Source organism: Myotis daubentonii, chromosome 1 (assembly GCF_963259705.1).
Source record: "Myotis daubentonii chromosome 1, mMyoDau2.1, whole genome shotgun sequence".
Taxonomy (NCBI): Eukaryota; Metazoa; Chordata; class Mammalia; order Chiroptera; family Vespertilionidae; genus Myotis; species Myotis daubentonii.
The window spans coordinates 70,963,087-70,985,807 of NC_081840.1; the positions used below are offsets into that span (position 1 = coordinate 70,963,087).

The 22,721-nt window shown below is 41.3% G+C and overlaps 1 pseudogene; it reads left to right on the top strand.

Annotated features, from left to right (window-relative positions):
• Positions 1 to 18,154: 18,154 nt before the first annotated feature.
• LOC132239261 (ATP synthase subunit alpha, mitochondrial-like) lies at positions 18,155 to 20,000 on the top strand (annotated as a pseudogene).
• The last annotated feature ends 2,721 nt before the right edge of the window (positions 20,001 to 22,721 follow it).

The following is a 22,721-nucleotide window of genomic DNA, read 5'->3' on the forward strand; positions in this document are numbered from 1 at the left end:
AGTCTGGGTGAGGGGCTGAGGGCTGTTTTCATGCTGGAGGGTGACTGAAGCTCCCAACTGCTCCTTTTTTATTTTTTTATTTTTTTTTATTCTGGGCCAGCCTTAGCTCTGGCTCCAGCTCTGAGGCCTCTGCTGCTGAAAGCAGGTCTCTGGTTTGTTTGGGTTCTATAATCGAAACACTGTTTCAACTCCAGCTCTGAGATCCCGGTGGGCTGAAAGCAGGTTTCTGGGGATTTGTTTAGCTTCTATATTTGTAACAATGTTTCAAACTGCAAGCTCAGAGGCCGGCAAGGCAGGCAGGGAACGTTGGAGTCCACCGTCACTGAAGCAAGCAAGCCTCATGTTAGTTTCAAGCTGCCTGGCTGCCGGCCGCCATCTTGGCTGGCAGTTAATTTGCATATTTCCCTGATTAGCCAATGGGAAGGGTAGCGGTCGTACGCTAATTACCATGTTTCTCTTTTATTAGATAGGATTGCTCCCAGTCCTCTCTAGCCAAGAATGACTGAATATCCTACCTACTACCATGGGAACTCCAGACATTTCTAGGAAACCAGAGGAGTACTTCCCATGTGTTCACAAACTGGGTTGTGAGCTTCAGTTACTATAAGGAATCTACCCTGCTTTTCCCTCTCCAGATTAGCGTGCCCTTATTATCATCTTCTTTTTATGAAGCTCCTTAAGAAGATATCACCATCATTCATTCCCCAGATACTTATTGAGCATCTCCTCTAAGCCAGGTATTCTTTTCCTTGTGGGGATAAGTGATGAATACAACAGGAAAGGCCCCTAATCCTTAACACTTGTGTGTGTGTGTGTGTGTGTGTGTGTGTGTGTGTGTGTGTGTGATAGAGAAGGTGATCAGGAAAGGCAAATGAGATGATTTCAGGTAGTGACAAGTGTTTCAAATATGCGTAGATGAGACTGAGGCTAGTGGAGGGTATTTGTAAAGGTGATCTCTCTGAAGAGGGGTGTTTGACTCGGTGGGAAGTTGCTACCAATGTCAGTGTCTATTAAGAGAATGCTGAATGCCTTGCCAAGGGTACTTTGGGTACCTACCTCCATCACTGCTAATCCTCATTTGCCAGAGTAGTTATGAATATGGACACACTTCTAAATAGGCCACACTTTGTTATCCAGACACCAAATGCTTGTTCCCAATCTCATGATGTCTTTCATCCACTGAACTCCTTCATCTCTAGGTCTCTCCACCTACCTTATCTCCCTTGTTCTCCCCAGTTTCTAATCAGGCTTTTTGGGGACTGACGCCAATACAATCTGTGGCCCACTTCAAGAAAAAGAACACAAGAACAGAAAATTAGGTCTAGGCAATTGGGAAGGGCCCAAGGTTACACATCTTTCTAGCTGAAAAAGTATCCTCCAAGCAGAGCAACACTTGTGTGTAGACACCCAGGGGAGTTCTCTGCCCTTTAGCTGTACACATGCCACAATATGAATCTCAGTTGGAGGTCCCATCCTAAACAAATAGAAAGATATTTTCACCTTATGATAAATAAGGGTGAAGTGAGCTGGGAGTTTAGAAGAGGGAAAGATTGCATCCCAGGGGAGGCAACCAGTGGACACCTTACACAAAAGTATAATCTGAGCTACATCTTAAAGGGAGAATGAGATATGCATACTCAGAAAAGATGGGAAGACTTTACTGAGTGCCTTCTCTGTGTATGTTCTCTCCATTTCCTACATTACTCTTAAGAATGTTGCACTGTGGGAGGTTTATTTTACAGATGTTAAACTAAAGGCTCAAAATTATATAAATACTAGAGGCCCGATGCCCAAAATTCATGCAAGGGGCTTGGCCCTTCCAGCTGTGGCAGCTGCCTCAGCCCTCACAGCCCTGACTTCATCTGAAAGGTTGTCCAGAAGGACATCCAGAAGGACGTCGGGTCTAATTAGCAGATTATGCTTTTATTATTATAGATTATATTGCATAATTAACTTACCTTGTTTATTAATCTTCACCTGAGGATATTTTACCATTGATTTTTAGAGATAGTGGAAGGGAAGGAAGAGGGGGGAAAGAAAAAGAGAGAGTGAAAGAGAAAGAGAAACATCGGTATGTCTGGTTGTCTTCTGCAAGCACCCCAACTGTGGGCTAGGGTTCGAACCTACAACCCAGGCACATACTCTTGACCAGGAATTGAACTTTCTGTGTGGGGCCCCACACTCTAATCACTGAGCACACCGGCCAGAACTCACTTAACTTGTTTAAACTATGTTTTCCACTCAAGCTACTTGATTTTAGTGCTCTTTCCATTATGCCAAGCTGACTTTCATTTGAGTAAATGCGTGAGGATTGCAATCCCAGAACAAGCAGGGGGAATAAACAATGAAGAGGATGGCTGAGTTACAGGGAGTCGTAGTCGAAACAGAATTGGAAAAATAGCCCAGGGTCAGGTTACTGAGGGTTTAAATGTCATTAAGTGAGTAGCATTCTGTTTTATGTTAATACATATACATAGACTGTATCACAACTAGTGACCAGGTTTCATCAGCAGAACCTCTTGCAATGTGTGAATACAGTAGAGGCAAATTGCAGTCAGAACACAGTCTGCATTGACTTTCCATCAGGGCTGTATGATATCAGGAGTGTTGACTATAACCTTCAGCATTTTATCGATGTTTGAAATACCACAATGCAAGCTTTACCCTTTGCCCCACTGTTAAACTCTAACCTCTGAAGGAGGCAAACAATGAACATATACATGAGATTGCTGGCTTCTTCCTGGGAGCAGCTTTAAAGAAGCAGGACCCAGGAAGATAGAGGGTGAGGAAAACCTAACATCACAGAGAGAGAAAGCTGCGCAATTTTTCTTAATTGCACCTTGACTTCCAATCATCTGGATCAGCCACAGGCCGGCTCTCCTCATAGAAAGACAATCCCGAGCCAAACACTACAGAAACACTGGGGCCAAATTTTGAGTAAGGCAAGGCTACTCTTTTCTATGGGTGCCATCTCCCAAGCTGCTTTTCTCTTAGGAAAACTCCAGCATGGGGAAACATGTGCAGAAAACAGAGGAGGGAGAAATCTGGTAAGTGGAGGATGACAGCAGAAGCCCTCCCAACAGCAGACCCTGCAGTTTCATTGTTGGTGGGCTGTCAGCATCTTCCTGGCTTCTTACTTGTGGCTCTGGCTGGGCGTGTCCAGGAAGCCTCACAGGCTTTGATTCAAATTGCATTTTGTTATTCTCCTTGGAAGGTTTCTCATCTGGGATCCCATGATAGGACCTGCAGAGGCATGTGTTTCTATTTTTAAGACAACAATAGATGTTGAAAAAATGTGAAAGTAAATGGGAAGGCCAAGTCCTGTGGCAGAGAGAACCTTGGCCTACTTGGTACCTTTAAATGGTGCCCAGCTCGATCGGGCAGCTACACCTCAATTTTGCTGTCAACCAAGGGTGAACAGCATTCCACAGAGTTGTGCAGTTTGTTTTAAGACAAGGAAAATTGATTGGTCTTTGTAGAGTCCCCAAGATTGTCAGGGAGGGTCCATCAAGGTATGCATAATTGTACGTCAGTTACAAGCTTGAGCTTCTGGAGGCAGGGGCCACATCTTTGTATCAATCACTGAACCCAGTATAGCATCTTGATTTAAGTTTGTGGAATGAATGAATGACTGATGAGATGCATCCATGATTGAAATGAATCGCTTCTGCAAATAGTTTTTATCTTGTTGATGCAAATGCAAGAGTTTAGATTATTCATGAAGTAAAGGACTGTAACATTGAAAGAAGGAAATTCCTAATTGAAGCTTAATTCTGGGTTTTGCTTTAAGTGAAAAAGAAATCCACTCACTCCATCAAGTCCTGGTAATGGTTGTTAGACATCAGAAATCACAGTGGCCATGCTAGATGATGGTAAAACTAGACGAACTATCAAGAATGAACACAGTTTATAGATGTTCAAGGACTTAGAAATTTCATCATCCACAAACTAAGTCTCAAAGGATTATTCAGGATGGTTGGTTGGAAAAAAAGCAAACACATCAACAAAAACAAAGCACAAAAAAAGCTAAGATATAAATGTAGGTTACTAGAAAGTATAAGAAACAATAAAAGTGGAACCTAGTGTTATTGTGAAGTACTTGCTAATGAAGGTGGTATAATTGTATCTCTGGAGAATCAACGAAGTTTCTAAGAGTGTTCAATAAAAGAGTAATAACTATGGTCCTGACCAGGTAGCTCAGTTGGTTAGAGCATTGCGGCAATGCACCAAGGTTGCTGGTTTGATCCCAGAGCACATACAAGAAATAACCAATGAATGCATGGATTATGGGGGAACAACAAAACAATATTTCTGTTTCTTTCTCTAAAAAAAAAGATATATGTTAATATCCAAAAAAAGCCCAATGATTTTCTTATATATCAACAATAATCATGTAGAAAACAAAATGAAGAAATTCCCTTTTGACAATCATAACAACAACAAATACATAGCAATACACTTAATATGTCTTCAGAGCTTATAAGAAAACTGTAATTCAACTGAAAAACATGAACAAAAACTTGAGAAAAAGGAGAGAAATACCATTTTTTTGTATAAAAAAGTCAACATTATTAACATGCAAAAGCTCTTAATGAATTAATTCAACAATATTTTTTAAAAACTCCAATGGCAAAGCCCTGGCCAGTGTGGCTCAGCTGGTTGAGCATAATCCTGTGCACTAAAAGGTCCCCATTTAATTCCTAGTCAGGGCACATGCCCAGGTTGCAGGTTTGGTCCCCAGGGCAGGGTGAAGGAGGTAACCAATCAATGTTTCTATCTCACATTTCTCTCTCTCACATTTCTCTCTCACACATTTCCTTCTCTCTCTCTCTCTCTCTCTCTCTCTCTCTCTCTCTCTCTCTCTCTCTCTCTCCTGTCTCTCTCATCTCTACCTTTCCCTTCCTCTCTCTCTAAAATAAACTAAAAAACATATTTAAAAAATTCCAATGGCATAATGTTTTAGAAACTTGTCTAAATTGTTCTGACACTCAAATCCTATCTAATAAAGTGGGAATATGCTAATTGACCCTCATGCCATCTCAAAGATGGTGGCACCCACAGCCAATAAGGAGGGAATATGCTAATTGACTGCCACGCCCTCAAAGATGGCAGCGACCACAGCCACAAGATGGCCAGCAGGGGAGGGCAGTTGTGGGTGATCAGGCCAGCAGGGGATGGCAGTTGGGGGGACCAGGCCTTAAGGGGAGGAAATTTAAGGGCGACTGGGTCATCAGGGGAGGGCAGTTGGGGGCGATCAGCCTGGCAGGGAAGCAGTTAGGCCTCGATCAGGCTGGCAGCTGGCAGGGGAGTGGTTAGGGGGTGATCAGGCTGATAGGCAGAAGTGATTAGGGGTAATCAGGCAGGCAGGCAGGCAGGCAGGCAGGCGAGCTGTTAGGAGCCAGCAGTCCCAGATTGTGAGAGGGATGTCCGACTGCTGGTTTAGGCCCGATCCTTGTGGCAGTCGGACATTCCCCGAGGGGTCCTAGATTGGAGAGGGTGCAGGCTGGGCTGAGGGACACCCCGCCCCCACCGTGCACGAATTTCATGCACTGGGCCTCTAGTGAGAAAATAAGACTCTATAGAAAAATTTTTCAGAGAAACAATAAAAGGACTTACCTTATCACATATTAAGATAGACTAAAAAAGTATGTTTTTAAAAAATATATTTTTATTTATTTCAGAGAGGATGGGAGAGGGAGAGATAGAAACATCAATGATGATCATTGATTGGCTGCCTCCTGCACATCCCATACTGGGGATTGAGCCCAGAACTCAGGCATGTGCCCTGACCAGGAATGGAGCTGTGACCTACTGGTTCATAGGTCAAGGCTGAACCTGAACCATAGAGCCATGCTGGCCAAGCAAAAAAAAAAAAAGTATTTTTGCTAGTGAGATAGACATGCTGGTCAAAGCCTTGTGGTATTAGAGATTATTTGGTGTAATGGGATTAATTGTCTCCCCCCTCCCCCCAAATTCAAATGTTGAAATCCTCACCACCTCCATACCAGTAGCTCAGATTGTGACCTTACTTAGAAATTGGGTCGTTGCAAATGGAATTAGTTCAGTAAGAATGAGGACATGCTGGAGCAGGGTAAGCCCCTAATCCAATATGACAGGTGTCCTTGTAAGAGAGGTATATTTGGACACAGATGCACACACAGGGAAAATGGCAAATGAACTTGAAGTCAGAGATTGAGGTGATGCTTCTACAAGCCAAGAAATTCCAGGTTTCCAGAAAACCACCAGAATCGATGAAAGAGGCATGGAAGAGACTTTCTCATAGTTCTCTGAAGGAACCAAGCCGTCAGCACCTTGATCTCAGATTTCTGGCCTCCATTTCTGTTGTTTAAGCCATCCAGTTTATGGTACTTGACTGTGGCAGTCTTATGAAACTAATAGAATTGGAAAAGAATGGACTATCAATAAATGATATTGAGAAATTAATCAAATATCTGTCTTATTCCTAAACTGTTATTAGTGTTTAATGTTAAATTACAGCTGTTAGTGTTTAATGTTAAAAAAGGATTGGGAGAAAATATTGGTAATATACTTTATAATCCTAGAATGAATAATTTTTCAGCATTATATAATCTATATATATAAAAGCCCAGTGACCTGAATGGAGGAATGGCCAGAAAGACCAGAATGACCAGTGGCTATGATGTGCACTGCAGCAGCCAACCAGCCTGATCCAGGCCCCCATCAGCGCCCCCCCCCCCCCACCGGCTGGCCCGGACCCAGATCAGCCCCCAACACCCTGATCAGGGACAGGACTGGCCGTCCAACTGCCCACAGCCCTTCCCCCCCACCAGCTTGGCTCCATGGGCCCGCATTGGGGCGGGCTGGCCGGACCCCACCAATGCACGCATTTGTGCACCAGGCCTTTAGTCTCTAATTACTGTAAAAGACTATTAGCTATTATGTTTTTACCTTTAAAACTAGTAAACATTTAAAATATTGATAATATAAAGCATTGGCTAACATTCTAGCAGTGGTACTTTAATACTGGAGATTTTTTTTTTATCTAACAGAATATAAATTCAGTATATAATGTATAAGTACTGTAAATATGATATATTATGTTATTATATATCCTTTAGCTCAGTAAACATATTCCTACATTCTTTATCTCAGTGAAACTGTAAAGAATTTATTCCAAAGACATATACTGTATATGTGTAGATATATATGTATTCATGTAGCATTATTTATAAGACAGAAGAATTAGAAATAAGCTAAAAGTCATCAGTTGACATTAGTTAAATGAATGATTCTTTATTCACAAAATGGAATTGTCTTCATCCATTAAACATGTTATACATCTATTTAACAATATGGAAAGATCTCCATGACAAATTGTGGAGTGAAAAAAGCAGGTTAAAAAGGGTATATTCTGATCTCATATGAGCACCCCCTTACATACACTCACATCAAGAAGTCTAGTCATCTGACTTCTAGAAAAATATTGAGCAAAATTACAATATTAAACACAATTGTAATAGCGATGATATTTAGGGTGACTTTTAATTAATGTTTATACTTTTCTATGTTGATTAAAATTCCAACATGAGTGTTCATTAATAATTAGTTAAAGCTCTTTTTCATTATGAACTTAGTTGAGAATAAATACATATTTAAAATATGTATTCTGTTTTCCCCAGTAATTTTATTCTAGAAATATATATTAAATAACTAGAGATGCATACATGGATTTATATGCAAGGATATTTGTTCATAATTTTTAAAATTAGGAAACACCAGAATATGTAACAGCATGGACTTTATTACCTAAATTATGCTGCATCCAAGTGACAAAATACAAAATACAATAGAGCCATAAAATATAGCGTATGAGGTAGGAAAGACTGTATGATTGCAATTTGTGAAAACACATATGTGCACATACTGAGAAAAACTGGAAGACATATATAACAATATGTATTTTTATTTCCGAAGGATAGAATCACATTACTGATATTGCTTTTTAATTCTTTATAATTATTACATAAGAGAATAAACATATATAATATAGACAGTCTTTTGTTGTTGTTCCCAGCGCTATGTGTGCATATTCAAACAAACACACAATCTGCATATATTATGGAGAAACACAAGTTTGAGGTACAAAAATGTGTCCCTCCCTTCCCTAGTCTGTGTCCCTCTTCACACATGTTGCTCATCTAGAGGCAGTCCTTTCTTGTGCTCCTTTACCCAGAGCTCCACGAGGCTGTCCTGTACTCAATGGGAAGCAAAGAACTACCATCAGGAGACAGACAGCCCTTCCCCAGAAAAGAGGCTCTTATTTTCACCCTTCCATACCCCTCCCCCTTCTCTTATTTTGATACTTTTGGAGATTAGAGATTTTAATTGTATGGCTTGTGAAATGCCGTTTTTCTTCCAACAGCTGTGTTTATGGTATATAATCTATTAGCTGCCTATATGCCAACATTTAAAAGCATTCTGATGGATAATACTCAGCATGGGATTAATCTTTTCCAGCATCACCCTCTTGACCTGCAAATGTACATTAGTGGGGGGTGTAATGCCTGCTCTGACATTTGTTTGCAATGTATCCAAATACATTCTGGAATGCACATTCAGGTTTCCTGGCATCGAGACAGACAGGCGAGTCAGCACTAAGACATATAGTTCCCATATGCCAGGGTTAGGGGAACTAGGACTTGTGGAGCCTTTCCATGGAGCTCTGCACTGTGTACTTGCATGTCGTCCCTCTCCCAAGTCTGACTCTGCAGCACATCAACCGTACTACCTAAAGTACAATGAGGTCAGACAATAAATAAGATGTACTGAGGCCAGGTTTGGGTCTTCTCTCATGTGTTTACTGCACATCATTTGGTCAGGATCACCCTAAAATGTAGGCCAGCAGAGGATTGCCTTTTCTGCCCTCCAGGTTCTCTCATATTTGAAATTTCAGTTTCAAATCCTGGCTTTGCCATCTGCTATTCTTGAGTAGATCACTTAGTATTGTGAAACTCTGCAGTGGGTATAATATTATTTATCTTCCAGAGATTGGGGAAAAATAAAATAAATCATGTAGGTGAACCAGTGTAGACCTGGAGCATAAGAATTATTCTATACATGTTTGTGGGAACATAATAACATTTATGTTTTAAGACTGTTTTGAGTCATAAAGGAGTATTTTGTTAGTGTGTATGATTTCTTTCTATAAAAAAAATTGGATTATAATTTCCTGTATAATAAAAGCCTAATATGCTAAGTGTCCAGTCACCCAGTCAGCCGTTCAACCAATCAAAGCGTAATATGCTAATAATATGCTAAGGCCACTCAACCGCTTGCTATGATGTGCACTGACCATCAGGGGGAAGACACTCCGACTGGTAGGTTAGCTTGCTGCTGGGGTCCAGCTGATCAGGACTGAGCGAAATGGGCCAGACTCTCCCTGGAGCCCTCCTATGATCCCTCCCCAGCTGACCAACCTCCTATGTCCCTCCCCAGCCCCAATCGTGCACTGGTGGGGGTCCCTCGGCCTGGCCTGCACTCTCTCGAAATCTGGGACCCCTCAGGGGAAGTTGGAGAGCCGGTTTCAGCCCAATCCTGCAGGCCAAGCCGAGGGACCCCATTGGTGCACGAATTCGTGCACTGGGCCTCTAGTTTTTCTATAAAATGATTCTTGGGAGAAGCAGTATGATAAGATGGAGATAATTGACCATTAATTCAGGTTAATTGATAACTACTTGAAATTAATAAGACTCACCAGGGAAGGATCACAAAACAAATCTATGAGAGGATCAAAGAAGCAATTCTTTCACTAGTCAATGGCTATGATTCTCTGCCATCAGTTATCTTTCACTCATGTTCTACTAAATATAAGCAATAAATTTTCTCTGAAGAAACTATACTATTTTATTTACAGATATCTACTCTTGTGGCTCTTAAGCAGTTTTTATCTTTTATTTTATTCAACAATTCAAAAGAAAAATACAGTATGAAGAATAGTAAAAATGTTGGTAATAATGTAATAGTTTTTCCTAGTCTTAGTTTTGGAGTTTGAGTTTAATCTACTTAATTATGAGACAGAAAGGAGGAGTGGAACAAGCATTATCTAGATCTTGGGTCAAATCTTTCTTGCCACCTTATTAGGTGAATTCAGAGCATGACACTTAATTTTCCCTGCCTCAGTTTCCCTGTTTGTTAAATGGGGATAATGATATATATTTCAGAGATTATAAGGATTAGGTAAGATATGATAAAATGCATCTATTATAGAATTGATATGTTGGCAGGCAAAATCAGTAATCATTGTGATTATTTTATTATTTTGCTAGCTTCTGTCACATCATTTATATTCTCAATGAAAATTATTTGAGAGAAAGAAGGGACCAACATGGACTAGTCAGAATATGAGGTCCACGCTGTAGTAGTCATGAGTTCACTGGATAGACTAAAAGGAGATTGGAATCCTAAATAATTATAAATGTTATATATTATTTTTCTGCTTAGAGGTCATTTCAAATTCTGATTCATTTCTGAGAGAACTAATATTTCAACTGTGGACATCGAACACCATCACTGAAATATATCAATGCCCTCTCGCCAAAGAGCTCTAGGAACATACATAAGAAACTGGTTCGCAATGAGGGAGAACACACCATGAACTTCTAAGAATGATAGTATTAGAAAGGACTTCTGGTGTTGGAGCTTGTTGCAGGGGATTTACATTGGATTGGATATTCTATGATTTGGCACCTTAATAAATCTTACATTGGAGAGAACATGGGAGGCATAAAGCTAGGCGGATGGAGCAGTTACTCCTATCAGCCAGGATAGGGATATCCTTGGTCTTTTTTGTGCTTTGTCCTTTGGTGAGAAGTCTTCTATTGTCTTGATCCATCATGGTCACAGAGTAGCCTTGTCTGATGTTGGTATTTTGTGAAATTGCTTATGTTACACAGGGTTGTGCTGGCAACACCAAGACCTAACCCAGGGTGCCAGGCCAGGTCCCAGCTACCAGGGGCTGTTTTCCTCACTCAGTTTCTCATTCTCAAAGAAAAACACTTACAGGTCAAAGAGGCATCCCTAACCAGTGTTTTCACATTTAACTCATGACAAAATTATAGCAACACCAGGGTTTCCCAAACTTCAATCAGTACCATATTACATGATTATTTACATAATATTTTAACCAATTTTATCTTAAATTAAATTAATATATTTTATAAAGAAATTTTATATCATTACTTTAAATGAACATTAATATTACTTTCTCACAAGAAGTAAATATAAAATAAAATTAAAAAGACAATATAATAAATTCTAGACGGATTATTTTGCCTGCTAAAGGTTCAAAGGGAATGCTGAATATGTAGAGAGATTGAAAAACTATAACCAAACTGAGATTTTTCCACTTGGTATAATTTGAAGGGTTGCAAAATAAGCAAAAATGAAATGAATTTATTACTATGATAACCACCACTATTTAATAGCAAGTTTGTATGCTATCTTAAAAAGTCACACTCACTATCTATTTTAACATAATTATACACCTCTCAAATTTTGAGAAATACTAACCTGTATATTATGGATATATAATTAGCTCTGTTAGTTTAAAATATCCAGACAGAATTTTTGCTTTTGGTGATTTATTATAGCTGCCTTATCTAAAACAGGATGCCTATGTGACTTGAAATTATAAGAAAGAGAGATGCTCTAATTTGTTTTTTAATTGTTTAGCACAAGTTGTTTTGCCCATTGAAGGAAGGGCCTTGTATACTGCATGGTGATTTACATAAAACCTAGTTTCTAATATAAATCATCTTGTAGTTCTCTTTCTTTGTTTACAATTGTCCATGCTTCTTTAATTTCTATAGCAGCAAGTTCAAATGGTGCAAAAGAAATAAAACTATGCCAAGTAAAAGGCACTTGAGCTGGGCTGGAGTCACTCAGTTGGTTGAGCATTGTCCTGTGCACTGAAAGGTTGCCAGTTTGATTCCGGGTCAGTGCACATACCTGGGTTGTGGGTGTGATCCCCAGTTGGGCAGTGTACAGAGGGTACCGATCAGTGTTGCTCTCTCACATCGATGTTTTTCTCTCTCTCCCTCCCTCTCTCTAAGTATGTCCTCGGGTGAAGGTTAAAAAAAAGAAGACATTTGGGAATTCCTCTTTCAATAACTATTGGTGTGATGTTGAGCACACACTTGCCTTCACTTTTCTTATTATTAAAGTGAATAGGCAAGTCCCAACCCCTCTTTGTGTAAAAGTTGCAAGAATGAAATCAATAGGCTGAATAATAACAATATTATTTACTAATAAGACTCAAAAGTCATCTACTTGAGGCAGCTTGTGTTGTACTCTTAGGTTTATTGCCTTAGCACTCTTTCTTTCAGTGAAAGACTCGGCAGCAGTTAATCTTAAGCACGTAACTTTTCATGTACATCTAAACTTTAGTTGTAGATTAAACGCTAAGTTGTTTTCCTTTCTTTTGAACTTTGAAGGCCTTTTTCCAGATGGTGTCATGTGGCACACTGTTTGTGTTGTAGTTTTTGATGATTTTGAAAGCTCATTCCATCAGAGATGCCTCACTACCCCACCAGGGACCCAGCACAGCCAGCCTTCCCATATGTTTCTCCATCTCTGCACTCTAAGCTCCTTCGCTGCCTTGCCTGCATAACAAATACCAATATGGCTCTGGACCTGCATTCCTCCCAGATGAGCAGACTTCAAAGCAAGTGTGAGGTCTCCAGGAGAAGGCTTTTCCTTTGTCCATCTGTGTGCCCACTGCCCGCTACGTGTCTGGTTTTCTTAGCGATTAATTAAAGGAGGTGGCAAAGGTAGGGAGAAAGGAGAGACTCCAAAGAGGTTTATGATTTTCCAGAGCTGGAAGTAAGTGGAGGAAGCAAGAGAAAATTAAATTTTCCATCTGGAACAACAAATTAGGTTGAGAATGACAAATTTAGTGCAACTAGCAGGTTAGCTGTGGGCACGCCATCAACACATATAATGTAACTTTGCATGTCATTATTTAACATGCTAATATATCACTATTATATGCTCATTACTGGCAGCAGCATCACACTGAACAAGAGATCATTATTTACTTGAGGGCCATGTCAGTGACTGATGAGGATTGTATAATGCAGCAGCTACCCTAGGTTTTTCATGGGGGAAATGAAATAAGACTTGTTCCTTTATGCTTGTGTGGAAGTTAAACTTGAGCTATGATGGAGCGAGGTAGAAAGGTCTTCCAGTTCTTTAATATCATTCCCAGTCTGAGTACGTAAAATTCACCTATACTACTCTTCCACATCCACTTTTTCTTGTTATATTTTTCTTTTCTTTTAAAGTCTCTCTCTCTCTCTCTCTCTCTCTCTCTCTCTCTCTCTCTCTCTCTCCCTCTTTCCTTCTTCTTCTTCTTCTTCTTCTTCTTCTTCTTCTTCTTCTTCTTCTTCTTCTTCTTCTTCTTCTTCTTCTTCTTCTTTCTTTTTTTTGTTTAAATTTCTCATCTCTTTATAGCCTCTTCCTCTTGAGCTAAGGAATATATGCTATATTTTTTTCTATCCTGACCAACCTGCAAGTATTCATGGGATATCTTTTAGGCTCTCACTGCTCCCCAGTTGTAGGATTCTAGTCATGGCCATTGAACCTAAACTGTGTTCCTTCACAGAATCACACATAATGAAATCAAGGGGTGGATGGCTTGCTTTAATGTAATGGAGCCTCTTGGTGGGAGGGATGACAATGGGCGAGAAGAAAGAGCCAAAAGAAGGAATCCATCAGACTGTGACCATATAAGCAGGGTGCAGTAGCTTTTTCGTTTTGCCATTTTGTGGAAGTGCCTGTCATGTAGAAAGTGCTCACTAAATAATGCTTACAGACAGAAAGCCATTCCTGCTCCACATTTTGTTCACTAACATTTTGTAGGACAAATAGATGGATCAATGAATTCGGTGAATTAATGAATGCAGTTTCTTCACTTTTATTGCCTACCCTTGTTTAAATCTCAACATCTTTTTCATTACATTAGGTAAATGTGAGAAGTGTTGAGGAAAATTTGGTACTAATTACTTCAGAGCAGTCTTTCTCTAATTGCTAGCCCTTAACTGATGGGGATATGAGGTAATCTATCACATCACTTTGGGAGTGAAGTGATAAAAGATTATATTTGAGTATTTATCAGTTTAATTGTTGCCACAGACTTGGGGAATCTCATGATCCTCTTTTTCATTCTTCATCTTCTTGACCATATTTAGTTATGAGAAAAATAGGCTTGACTAGAAAGACATTTTCGAGGACAATATTTCTTTTTATAGTTTTCATATTACCTCCTGTCAAAAGTCTACAAGACACAGATTTGTTATGAGGACTGAATGTCCAATAGAATTGGATATAACGTAGCCAGGACTATTTGGGGCAATAAGCTCAAAATCAAAGTCCAGAAAGCCCTTTGCAATATAATATGCAATAACTCCTGTTAGGTAATTTAATGTTGGAATTAGCTTTAGGAAACTCAAGTAGAAAAATTCAGCATGACACATAAAGTTGACCTGCATTTGGAATATTAACTGATTTATCATTTTTTCTTTTGTTGGTCATTTTACTTTAATATGTTTGTAATTTAATATTGGTGTATAACCATTTCTATATTGTTCATTTTTCTGGTCTCATTAGCAAGATCATCCCCATAGTAAAAATTTTTAGTATTTATTAATATAAATGTTTATTGATATTACTACTATTAAATTTTAATGGAAATACTTTATGATTTTATTTGAAAAAGCAATAGATGCCAAAGGCAAATGATTAATGGCTTATAAACAGGTTAAGAAACACATTGTTCATTTAAAAAAATGTAAATCTTATATTACTCTCCATGCACTTACTGACAAAACTTTCTGCTAAAATTGTAATACTGAAATCAAAATATTTTGTTGCTGTTGTTATACTTAGGAATTTAGGGAACATTGAGCCATATTTGAAAAAAAAACCTTTTATTTTCTGAACAATTAAATTCAAATACAAAACCTTTTCTCACAGAGTGACAAGAGGGCAATATGTATATTTCTTTAGCTACCTTGCCAAACACTATTGGGGCACATTAATTTCACAATACCTGGGCCCACCGAGGATAAAACCTGCCTGTGGAAAGCTCGCCCTGCTAAGGAGGTATAACAGAGGTAAACATCTGTTCTCTACCACTGCTATGGAATCCTTGCCAACAGTTCGTATTTGATAGATGGTCCAAACTGAATTTATTTTATTCTTTTGATGGATAATAGGAAGAATAGGTCAAAAGTACCCATTAGAGAAATCTAGCCTCATTTGTGATTTGTATTTTTACATAAAAAGTTCAATGAATGTAACCTATCGCCTCTACTTCTCCTAACCAGTTTGATTCTGGCTAAACCCTAATCACATTTGGCAGGGGCACTTTTATTTCTCAACCTATTGGAAATTTAAAGAGAACACAGTCAATAAATATGTCTTTATTTATACTTAATACAGTCACATGGTATTTGTAAACATAAGTTAATGTCCAGAAATGTGCTGGATTTTATTGTTAAATATAGAAGAAATTCACCTTTGTCATAAATAAATTAACCTGTTCTCAGGAAGTTTAACTTTTACTCCACATTATAAAATAATAATCATAGCAGATTCTATCTGGAAGGGCTTGATTTTAATATTTTAACAACAGATGTTAAAAAGTAATTATCTATCAGCTGTAAAGCACTAAATAAAGATTACTTGATATATATATCAAGTGTGGCCTGATACACAAAATTCATGCATGGGGCATGGAGGAAGGGAGTCCTCAGACCAGATTGCAAGAGGGCGCAGGCCAGGCCAAGGGACCCCACCAGTGCATGATCAGGGCTGGGGAGGAATGTGGGAGGTTGGCCAGCTTAGGAGGGACAGCAGGAGGGATCCAGGGCATGTCTGGCCCATCTCACTCAATCCTGATTGGCTGGACCCCAGCAGCAAGCTAACCTACTGGTTGGAGTGTCTTCCCCCTGGTGGTCAGTACACGTCATAGTGAGCAGTTGAGTAACCTTAGCATATCATTAGCATATTAAGCTTTGGTTGGTTGAATGGCTGACTGGATGACCAGACACTTAGCATATTCGGCTTTTATTATATAGGATTTATATATACATAAGGATTATATTATATAGGATTTATATTAGATAGGATAGAGAGAAAAATAGAATATAATGTTATATAGAGAAACATGGTAATTGGTATACGACCGCTACCCTTCCCATTGGCTAATCAGGGAGATATGCAAATTAACTGCCAGCCAAGAAGGTGGCCGGAGGCCAGGCAGCTTGAAACTAACATGAGGCTTGCTTGCTTCAGTGACGGAGGACTTCAACTCCAACATTCCCCGCCTGCCTTGCCGGCCTCTGAGCCTGCAGTTTAAGAAACATTGTAACAAATATAGAAGCTAAACAAAACCCCAGAAACCTGCTTTCAGCCAGCTGGGATCTCAGAGCTGGAGTTATACATTGTTTCGATTATAGAACCTAAACAAACCAGATACTTTCTTTCAGCAGCAGAGGCCTCTGAGCTGGAGCCAGAGCTAAAGCTGGCCCAGAATGAAAAAAAGGAGCAGTTGGGAGCTTCAGTCCCAGCCTGAAAACAGCCCTCAGCCCCTCACCAGACTGGCCAGGCACCCCAGTGGGGGCTCCCACCCTGAAGGATGTGTGACCAGCTGCAAACAGCCATCATCCCCTCACCCAGGCTGGCCAGGCACCCAAGTGGGACCCCCACCCTGATCCAGGACACCTTTCAGGGCAAACCAGCCGCCCCCCACCCATGCACCAGGCCTCTATCCTATATAGTAAAAGGGTAATATGCCTCCCAGCACTGGGATCAGTGTGACAGGGGGCAGCGCCCAAACCCCCTGATTGTCCTGCGGCTCTGTGTGTGACAGGGGGCGGGGCCACAAGCCCCCAATCGGCCCTACCCTGAACGTGACTGAGGGTTGCATCGCAACCTCCAAATCCGCCCTGATCTGTTCCTGACAGGGGAAGGCGCCCCAACCCCTTGATCGGCCCTGCTCTGTGCCTGATAGGGGGGAGCTCCCCAACCCTCTGATCGCCCTGCGACTCTGTGTGTGACAGGGTGCGGCGCCCCAACCCCCCCACCCCACGGGCCCTGCTCTGTGTGTGATGGGGTAGAGCCATAACTTCCCCATCGGCCCTGCCCTGAGTGTGAGAGTGGCGGTGTCCCAACCCCCTTATTGGCCCTGCTCTGTGGGTGATAGAGGGCGGCGCCCCAACACCCCCCCCCCACCACAGGCCCTGCTCTGTGTGTGATGGGGTAGAGCCATAACCTCCCCATCGGCCCTGTCCTGAGTGTGACAGTGGCGGTGCCCCAACCCCCTGATCGGCCCTGCTCTGTGCCTGATAGGGGGGAGCTCCCCAACCCTCTGATCGCCCTGCGACTCTGTGTGTGACAGGGTGCGGCGCCCCAACCCCCACCCCACCCCACGGGCCCTGCTCTGTGTGTGATGGGGTAGAGCCATAACCTCCCCATCGGCCCTGTCCTGAGTGTGACAGTGGCGGTGCCCCAAGCCCCTGATCGGCCCTGCTCTGTGGGTGATAGAGGGCGGCGCCCCAACCCCCTGATCTGCCCTGCTCTGTGTGTGACAGGGGGGAGCTCCCCAACCCCCTGATTGGCCCTGCTCTGTGCATGACAGGGGGTGGTGCTGCAACCTCCCCATCGACCCTGCCTTGAGTGTGACAGGGGGCGGTGCCCCAACCCCCCAATGGGCCCTACCCTGAGCGTTACTGAGGGTGGCATCGCAACCTCCCAATCCGCCCTGCTCTGAGCCCGACCAGGGGCTGCACCTAGGGATTAGGCCTGCCCTCTGCCACCCGGGATTAGGCCTAAGCCAGCAGGTCGTTATTTCCCGAGGGGTCCCAGACTGCGAGAGGGCACAGGCCGGGCTGAGGGGCCCCCCTCCCCTCTGAGTGCACAAATTTTTGTGCACCGGGCCTCTAGTCTAGTATATATAGGTTAACACCAATTATCTAAAAGAGATGGACCAAATCTTCCTGATATTTCTGAATAGTTTTCTTTAGTTCATTGATTTTTAAGCAGAGGAAATTTTCTTTAAAACTCACTACTGATGCATATTATCAGTATCTAGTCAGAAAAATAGAGATCCCACTCAGTCCGAGGCTGCGGCTGCAGAGGAACTTCTGAGGAGCTGCAAAGATGCTATCCGTGCATGTAGGTGGGGCCGTAGCCCGTGCCCTCCTTCGGCGGGCTGGACTGGTCTCCAAAAATGCTTTGGGATCATCCTTCATTGCTACAAGGAATCTCCATGCCTCTAACACTCGTCTTCAGAAGATTGGCACTGCCGAGATGTCCTTTCTTGAAGATCGAATTTTTGGAACTGATACCTCTGTTGACCTTGAAGAGACTGGGCGGGTCTTAAGTATTGGTGATGGTATTGCCCGAGTACATGGGCTGAGGAATGTCCAAGCTGAAGAAATGGTAGAGTTTTCTTCAGGCTTAAAGGGTATGTCTCTGAGCTTGGAACCTTACAATGTTGGTGTTGTCATGTATGGAAATGATAAACTAATTAAGGAAGGAGATATTGTGAAGTAACAAGAGCCATTGTGGATGTTCCCGTAGGCAAGGAGCTGTTGGGTCGTGCAGCAGATGCCCTTGGTAATGCCATTGATGGGAAAGGTCTAATTGGTTCCAATATCCATAGGTGAGTGTGCTTGAAAGCCCCTGGGATCATTCCTCGAATCTCTGTGCGGGAACCAATGCAGACATCCATGAAGGCTGTGGATAGCTTGGTGCCCATTGGCCGTGGTCAGTGTGAGCTGATTATTGGTGACCGATGGACTGGCAAAACATCAATTGCTATTGACACAATCATTAACCAGAGACGTTTCAGTAATGGAACTGATGAAAAGAAGAAGCTGTACTGTATCTGTGTTGCTATTGGTCAGAAGAGATCCACTGTTGCCCAGTTGGTGAAGAGACTTACAGATGCAGATGCCATGAAGTACACCATTGTGGTTTCAGCTACCGCTTCTGATACTGCCCCACTTCAGTACCTGGCTCCTTATCTGGCTGTTCCATGGGAGAGTATTTCAGGGATAATGGCGAACATGCTTTGATCATCTATGATGACTTATCCAAACAGGCTGTTGCTTCTCGTCAGATGTCTTTGCTGCTGCACCGACCACCTGGTGATGTGTTCTACCTACACTCCCGTCTGCCTGAGAGAGCAGCCAAAGTGAACCATTCTTTTGGTGGTGGCTCCTCGACTGCTTTACCAGTCATAGAAACACAAGCTGGTGATGTGTCTGCTTACATTCCAACGAATATCACTTCCATCACTGACGGACAGATCTTCTTGGAAACAGAATTGTTCCACGAAGGTATTCGCCCTGCCATTAACGTTGGTTTGCCTGTGTCCCGTGTTGGATCTGCTGCCCAAACCAGGGCCATGAAGCAGGTGGCAGGTCCCGTGAAACTGGAATTGGCTCAGTATCATGAGGTTGCTGTTTTTGTTCAGTTCGGTTCTGATCTTGATGCTGCCACTCAACAACTCTTGAGTCGTGGTGTACGTCTGACTGAATTGCTGAAGCAAGGACAGTATTCTCCCACGGCTACTGAAGAGCAAGTGGCTGTTATTTATGCCGGTGTAAGGGGGTATCTTGATAAACTGGAGCCCAGCAAGATCACAAAGTTTGAGAGTGCTTTCTTGTCTCATGTTATCAGCCAACACCAAACCCTGTTGGGCAATATCAGGACTGACGGGAAGATCTCAGAACAGTCAGATGCAAAACTGAAAAAAAAAAATTGTAACAAACTTTTTGGCTGGATTTGAAGCTTACACTCCTATGGATTCACATCAAATTCCAGCTTGGTTTTGTCATTGTTTCTTCTAGTAATCAGTTCCATTTGTAAAAGGTTTACTCTCATGCTCCAGATGTACAGAATCACCTTAAAAATAAAGGTTCCATATTGCTTGGTGGTAAAAAAAAAAAAAATTAGACACCACACTAGATATTTCACCAGAAATATTTAATATGGGATACAGTTGCACAGATTTTGGAAGGCAGCAAAAAGAAAAGGGGAATCACTGATATAACCCAGAGATAATGGTTGCAGGTAGCACCTACTGACCCCAGGAGGGACACTGGAGGTAGGGACACTATACATTAGAGTTTTTGCTCTAAAGAGGAAATGCTGCCCAATTTAAGAGCTTGTAGGAGGGGCCCGCAGAGCTGGGGCTCAGCCACAGTGGAAAGGTTACCACCTGAACACAGCTGGTACCTGTGAGGGTGTGCTGTCTAGCAAATAGAACCAAGACATTGATATTCCTTTCCTCATCCTCCTACCTCAAACCTCCTCCAGGATCCCTTCTTAGCAAAACTTAACAAATAAGAAATCTAATTTGCAGAGTCCTAGTCATAGCATCCCAGGAGAGAGTTGGGGCTGACAAGAGTAGAATAAGTGAATTGAGGGCAAGTATCTAAAGAGCCAGAGCTGTCGATCTATGTAGTAATGCAAATAATCATTGTTTATGAATGTCTTTTGTAAGTTTATTTTTTAATATGATGCTTTCTTAGATTCACACATAACTTTATATCTTGGGGCCATGCCCTGAATCCCAAATCCCTGTCCCTGCCTTTGGTTCTCTTCCAAAACATGCATATGCAGCTCTTAGTTTGGCCATGGGAATAAAAGTGCAGCATTGCCCAAAACTCATCCTCAGTATGATTCAAATGGACTCGCAGCACCGGTAGCTGAAGCATATGCTGAGAAATGCTAAATATGGGCTTTCCAACAAAACCTGCTCCTCTAGGATTTTTAGTCGCACAGCCCAGTTTCCTGCCAAGGAGGTGGCATCCAACCAAGGAGCAGGCAGGGCTCTCACCTGGGTGTCCCATGGTGTTCAGTTGGGAGGCAAGCTCATCTTTCATCACTTTCTCTGTCCTTAGGCACCAAGTAACTTGAAAATTGCTTCATTTGTTATTAAATGAATTTCTTACTACTTTTCTCCTATATGTGTGCATCATATATTGTACATACTCAGTCCATTTTATGTATTTAGTGATCTAAAATAAATTTACCTTCTTGAATAGTTAATGACTCCTCAAGATAATAAAATAAAATAATGAAGTTCTGATTTTATAAATTTCTGTTCTTTAGATAGTGAAGATTTGCAGATATAAGGGCAAAATGGTAAGTTAAAAATTGAAAAGACTCAGAGAAAATGGCAAATGCTATGAGTAAACTGAAAAGGTAGTTGGCTAGGATTAAAGAAAGGTGTTTAAAAATAACTCTTAAGCAGAGATCCCAATTCTGCCACTTGCTGGCCATAAGCCCATGGTAAACTTTCTTTTTAAAAAATATATTTTTATTGATTAAATAGAGGAAGGGAGAGGGAGAGAGGTAGAAACATCAATGATAAGAGAGAATCATTGATCTGCTGCCTCCTGCATGCTCCCTACTGGGGATCCAGCCTGTGCAATCTGGGCATGTGCCCTTGACTGGAATAGAACCTGGGCCTCTTCTGTCTACAGACCAACACTCTATCCACTGAGCCAACCAGCTAGCCCTGGTAAAAATTCCTGATGTAACAGAGCCTCTGTTTTCTCATGAGAAATACTGTTAATATCCATTAGATAGGATTATGTGAAGATTAAATGACATTGTATATACAAAGAACTTAGTCTAGCACCTGGCATACAATAAATGCTTGAAAAATACTAGAGAGGGAAAAAATACTTGGCCCATATAAACATTAAAGTTTTTTTTAAAATTAAATGTGATGAAAGGCCTCTTACTTCTTCCTTTTAGTCTATGTAACACATACAAGAACTAAAATTCAGTTTTCCTTTCACCTATAACCTCACAAAATGGTCACTATCATTTTGTGCGTCCTCAGCATTTATTAAGCCATCCTTTAAAACTCAGCTCAAAAGTCTCTTTCTAAGGTGACTCAGCTTTGTAACCCAGATACCTCTCCTCATATGTAGACGTCTGTATCATGGCACCACTTCCTCCATGTCCCTTGCCCACTATACCATAAGATACTGTAAGGCAGGACTAGTCTTGTTGACTTTAGTACTTCAGAACCCAGCTGTGCCTACCACAGCATGGGTACTCAGGGAAGCGTACATTACTAAAGAGATGGGTACAATTTAAATAGCTGAATGTGGAGTGAAGTCTGAGAAGGGCTTGGGAAATGGGAATAATGAGAAACATTAGAATTGAAAACACAATTATTACTTGGCTAGATAAAAAGAGCCATAAAGATAAGATGGGTTTAAGTGGAGAGAGATTAGAACATTCATGAAGATAAGTTAACGGAATCTCTGTTTTTACTTATAAACACATTTTGCTGGTTATAATAACATTCAGTGCTCAAGTAGAGGTCAAAGAGATTATAGAATTTCCCTAATAGTTTATGAAGGAAATGGAATGTTATTCAAGTTTGATCACACTTTGCTGATTAAACTCTCTTAAAGGATAATAATGGAATACACAAAAGCATAAATGAATCACTATGTTGTACACCTGAAACTAATACATGTTGTATGTCAATTATACCTTAAAAGATAAAAAAAAGCATAAACATATTTTTAAAAATTCACATTTATACTATACTAGAGGCTCAGTGCATGGGTTCATGCACCGATGGGGTCCCTCAGTCTGGCCTGTACCCTCTTGCAATCTGGGTCCCCTTGGGGGATGTCAGACTA